Here is a 6,295-nt window from a genome sequence, read left to right on the forward strand (position 1 = left end):
ATAATTTGGTGCATATTTGGTTAAAAAAAAAAAAAGGAACATTTTTATTAGTAAATTCAACCCATTTAATGGTTCAGAAAAACACTAAGAGGTAGAACTGAACCGCTTCCTTATCGGTTATTACTAATAAGGATCTGATAGCAAATTGATCTCTGTTAAAATTGATGGTAAGCAGGACTCTTTCCAAATTGTTTGTGCTGCTTTTGTGTTCCGACTCATCGAGAGAGCTTTTTGTGTTTTTGGTGCAAGCAGCCACCTGCAGAAGACAAAACAGCATGTGAGCCACTAAAACCGAGCAAAACATTCCTGCTGTGGGTCAAAACACTTCCAAAGGCGGGGCTTAACTCACCATGTAGACGGATGTTGGTGAAAATAAAAACAGATTGGAGTGGGATTTGTTTTCATCACAGCTGCTTCTGATAGCCACAGTTTTGAGTCATAAGGGTGAAATCATTCTGGTGCATTTAAATGAAGTCACTCAGACCTGATCTCCTCACAGCATGGCTGTTTCACTTTTGTCTGGGGTGCAGCTTAGAGGACTGTCTGCTTGGAGCAGCGGTAACTAGCGAGAGCCACAGCGTCTAGGGGGCGACACGGCTCACTCCATGTAAACCTGCTAGCTAGCACATGCCAGATGGGTTTCTGGGTAATACCAGTGCAGGATCCGAGGTGGGGACGGGTCAGTGATGAGCGAAAACAAAATCCGTTTAGGCTTAGCTGTTGAGGCGCTGAGAAGGCATGCAGTAGAAATGATAAGTTGCTTCAGTCCTCAAAGGGATGGTTCCAACACCAGAATAGAAGGATGGTTTGAAGCCAACCTCGCTTCTGTGTTACTGCCTGATTTTTTTAAGTTTTTTCACCAACAGCCTACAGGGTAAAGCTCTTTTGTAATCCTTTCAATCCAACAGGGCTGGACTAAAAAAAACCAACAGAATCGCACCCTTACAACCTTTTAGTTAAAACTATAGCAACTAATCTCATCCTCCGACAAGTACGTTGCCCCTTTTGAACCCTCTAAAGGCCTTCGTTACCCCCCATATTTGCCACAAATCTCTCTTTTGCTCCCACAACAGACATAAATGTCAATGTCCTGCAAAGACTTGCATGATATCTGATACGTTTTCATGGAGAAGGACATCAAAACCACCACAGAAATGTCAAAATTAGAAATAGATGAACCAATTCCACTCTAACATTGTGTAAATACAGATGAATCTGACAGCTAAAAGAGAAAAACTAGGAAAAAGTAAGATGATGGGACACTTGCAGAATTATAGTATTGATCTCTGTGCCTGGACCCCCCCCCCCCCCCCCCCCCCCCCCCACACACACACACACACACACACATGGAACATCAGCTAGATTGGACGGTCGGCCACAAGAAGCAATCCGACCCCCAAAGCTGGCCCCTCAGGTCACCCCTCCGTGACTCTGGACATCAGGTTGCCATAGTGACAGAAAATTACATCCTTGGCTTGGCCTGGGTGGATGTGAAAGAGTTGGAATTGTGCCCAAGCTCCCCAGGTGCTTTTCATCTCAGGGGCCATAAAGAAACAGCAGCACAGCATTTGTTGCTCTGTACATTTATTCAAGGGCATCACTTTGTCTTGGAAAATTCACTATTTGTTGGTTTGTTTAAAAGCTGTTCTACTGCTATGCTTTTCTCCATGTACAGAGAATAAATATAACTGAGAACATTCTTTCTTTGTCAGAGTTTAGGGGATTTTAGACTAACAAGGTATTTACCACCAAGATTTTCTCCCGAAGATGATCATTTTTGGAGCACAGTAGCATCTAATCAAGTACATTAATTTTGATTTTGTTTGTTCATGTGGCAACGAAAATGCTGGAATAGTGAATTCAAGATGTGAAAAGAAAGATTGAAGACAAAAATGACAATCTGTTTTTCCTGCTTTACAAACAATGTACACTCTCGTAATAAAAGTGGCTGGATAGTTCAGTTAGCTGGGTGTAGAACTGTCACACAGGAAACCTAGGAATGCTTCCCAGGCCATGCAATAAGCAAAAGACAAAAATCCAGTGTGGGTCCTTAGGCAAGACCCTTCACGCCGCTGCCTATCTGGGTCTCCCTGTGCATTAAACATACAGGGTGGTTTCAGGAAAGGCGTAAAACAAAAAAAACGTGCGCAGATTCCGAATAGCAAAAAAGGTTGAATAAAAAAAAAAACACTCACTATGATTGGCTTGGTTACACCGTAAGTGGCCTATTCTATTCTTAAGCATTTTATAGTAATTAACGTCCACGTATACCTTTGGCACACATAAGAACGTTGTTTGTTTTTTTTGTAATAAAATTAGTTATTTTCGCAGCTCAATTACCTAACCAGAAGTAAGACGACTCATTCTCTGAGGCACCGCCTTTCACCCGCTGTGGGTACCGCCCACATGTCTGTGTCTGGGCAATTTTAGAAAAATGTTAAATTAGATAGCTTGAGCAACCAGAAAAACAAAGACTTTAGCAAATTGAAGATCTAACTCAAAACAGGTATAGTGAATGATTTAAGACGAATCACCATTCAGACATTTTACTTGACAACACTGAAGCAAAGAGCAGAAAGCACATAACCCACATCTGATAACCATCCAAGGGCGGGTCCAAGATACTAATGTGATCCGATGGCATTCCAGGAGGAAAGTCAGGCTGAAAGTATTTTCCTTTGTTTAGTTTTTCTTGCAGTATCACACACAATCATGTTGAACCATTTTAGGATTGGTTCTTCATCTGCACTCAATAACTCACACTTGTGTTCTGGTCCATCCCAAAGATCCAGAAAGTAGAAATCTATTTAGATTATTGTTGTACAAAATGTTTCTTTGCACAAATCATTTAAAAAGATCTATCTTTGCTCATTATGCAAGCAAAGAAGTGCAAGTTTGTGCTCCTCTTAGTTTGATTACCTTGATCCATCTAGAACTGTCAGCAGGGAACATTTGTTGTTCAGTGGCTACTTTGCAACCAATTTGGAGTCCTGTCTATAGTTTTAGTTCATCAGGGAGACCAATCCACACTCACGTCGTAGAAACAACAGTAGCAAAACAAGCACTAACAATTATTCTTCTAGCCTCAAGGTTGATTTAAAAAAAAATCCCCATTTGTACGAAACTAAAGAATTTTCCCATTTACATGTATAAAAGACATTTCTCTTACAATACTTAACTGAACTGCCTTTAGTTTTGGCTTGTGTTGACCATGTTTGATTTGCAAATTGCTAAGGATTAAAGTATCTGCAGGTAAATGAACTTTAGGAGCCACATTTTCACCCCTGAGTGTTCAACTTTCAGCTCCAAACCAGCTTTTCTGTCGATTCTCTTTGGCCAGATAACACCAGCAGTTTCACAAGGTCTTTGTCTGTCTGGAATTCATTTACATGTTTCACAACAAAAGCACGTGCATCTCCTAAACAGCTGTCTCTTTTTTGCACAGCATGGAGGCTATGAGCTCAAGCAATTACGTTTTTTTAAAGCTCACTGTGCACTGAGGTTCAATATCCTGCTTCCTTCTTTGCAGTTTGATGTTAATGGATTAAAACTTAACTGACCGCATGCATACTGTATGTACTGCATCTTCAACTTTTTCAATAATTTGCTCTTATTAAACTCCATTTCCTGAAGTGTAAAAAAGGAGGATTCAAACTTAAACCCAACATGATGATGTTGTTTATGACCTGCTTCTGTTTAAATATGGACATAGTGAGGAAGTTTTCTTTGGCTAAGAAGTGTGCATAAAGAACTGTAGTTAATTAGTCCGTAAGACGTCTTTTCTGTCTGATCCTTGACACAAAGGCCTGCCCCTCTTGACCTTAGTGCAAACAACAGAAAGTCTGCATACCATCTGACAAGAACATGCAAAAGAGTGTGAGACAGATACTGCCCGTGCAGCTCCTGCAGGATTTTCTTCCGCCAGATAAGATCAGATGGATGTACTTTGCCACAGCAAACCCTTTTCCCTTTCTTTTTCCCTTTGCAGGGATTCTCAGTCACAGCACATTTTGGCTGAATGATACCTCGGCATGACCACTCGTCTCTGAAAACACATCAGGATGGTAATTTATGCAAGTACCAGCTGCTGTGTCAAAATGATGATGCAAAAGATACCCTTGAAACTTCTAATGAGCTCACCGTTGTGTATAATGTGGACGGCAGGGTCACAGAAGTTGAGATGTGCACACCAGCTTGTGTGGGTTTCTTTAAGGGTTCTGTGTGCACGTTTTATATAAAGTGTGGCTTGACATTCAGCTTTTAAGGACACCCAGTTAGAGGCATGCAAGTGCCTAACAAGTCGTTATCACATCATGTCAGCTGAGACAGAGGAGCAGCAGGCACACTGCAGTACCCAGGTCATTGTGCAACCTTGTTTTTGTTTTTTGCCATTTAAAATGTAAATGAAAAACTGAAACCAAGCCTTTTACAAGAAAACATCAGAATGCACCAGACATGGAAAAACCAATCTGCACTACAATACAATGAAAGGTCATGGTTGTTTTCTTTTCTAAATGTGTAAAAAATGTGAGTTTGTGGTTATTGAGTTATTCTCATGGCATTTTTGTAGATGTTGAGGATGTTCAGACTGCAGTAAATTCAATCCAGTAAGTATCTTCATTTGGTTTGGTTTCTTTTCACACTACTTGTAAGGATGGACTAAACTTCGTGGTTGATGACAATTAAATGTTTAAATAGTGGCTGGATATAAGCCAGTTTCATCTAACCTACCAGGAGAAATAAAAAATTAGAAGAAACTTCAAAGCCACACACATTATTATCTGCACCCTGCTAACACCTTAAATCACATCACAGCAGTGCAGTTTGGTCTGGATAGAAGTTAACTTCCTCTTGCAGTCTGGTTGGTGGTCAAACGATCAAATTCTGGTCAAACTAAGTGAACCCGGGTTCCTAAAGTGTGAATGCAGATGAACTATTCAGCGTATCAAAAACAGGAAATTCATCAAACTTAGTGGTGTAAATACTTATTTTCACATCAGGAAAAAGCAAAAAAGCAAACTTAAAACTGGAAGGTATTATTGAGGTGAAGTAAATAGGTGGAGTTGGATATGACAGCATGACAGTGGACCATTGATTGTATACGAGAACTGGACTGAGTAAGTCTGACATCACCCAGAGTAAATGATTTACTTCTTGCTTTAACGAAATTAAGCCAATTTAGTTGTCTTTTTTTATTTTGGCAACACTAACACTGCCATGTTGGAGCCAGGAATATCAGTAAGCAGTGATTAGTCCAAGTCGGTTTGACTTTCTATGGTAATCACTCTTGCCAATCGGCAGTGAGCTTGATGGAAGTCCACAATCCTACCACTTGAAAGCAGGCTCTGGAAATTCTGTTAGCCACATGTTACGAAGGTTCAACGTGAGACCACATACTTTAATTGAAGCATCTGATTGGCCGGTTTAAAACTTAGATAACTTGCTATAAAGAAAAAAGTATCATAAAAATAGAATGTAAAGAAATGAACAAAATAAAAGGTAGCAGAGTAAGAATGGTTATTCAGCTGTTTATTTCTGAATAGAAGTCTTCTTGGAGAAGATTTTTGAAGATGAAGAAGATTTTTGATTCTTGGAAACCGGCAGGTACTTCTTGTTTGGAAAGTGAGGGGGGAGGGGTCATGCAGTCCAACTCTCATATACAGTCAATGCAGTGGACTAGCGGACTAGTTGTTTGTGTTCTGTTCAGTTTTGGGTAGTTTTCCCCGTTAAAAATCAGCTGTTGAAAAGAAACTTCAAGGGAGTTTGAACTCTTAGGAGCGACCAAACGCAATAAAGATGCCAATATTTTAATGTTATAATGAACCGCCATGCCACCTACTCATCCACAACAGTATAGTTTTCATTCAAACTTTAATTTGAAGGTTAAAAAAAGTTTTTAGCTTTTTTTATTTTGGTTCAAAACAAGCATTACAAGATCTATGACACATAATTTTAATACTCCTCAGAAAAAATCCTTGGAACTTAGCATATACTGTACTTCAGTGGAGCTTTGTTTTGTTGTTTATACATTTTAATTTGTCTATACATGTTTGTTCTTTGTTATTAAACATTAAAGAATCGAATTTGGTTGTGACATATGGATGGCGTCCCGATACTTGTGCATGGTGTCCCGATACCTGTGCATGTCCGCCACCAACAGTCGGAAGAGACTTGGTGTTAAAGTGGTGCAAATCGCGTGAATCTTGCTCAAAGTCTTTTCTTTCTCAGCTCTATTCAGATATATGAAAGACTTGGTGTCATATAATTCTGGCCGGGCACAACCGCATGCCTATAC

Source organism: Oryzias latipes, chromosome 19 (genome assembly GCF_053564925.1).
Source record: "Oryzias latipes strain Hd-rR chromosome 19, Olatipes_Hd-rR_3.1".
Classification (NCBI taxonomy): Eukaryota; Metazoa; Chordata; class Actinopteri; order Beloniformes; family Adrianichthyidae; genus Oryzias; species Oryzias latipes.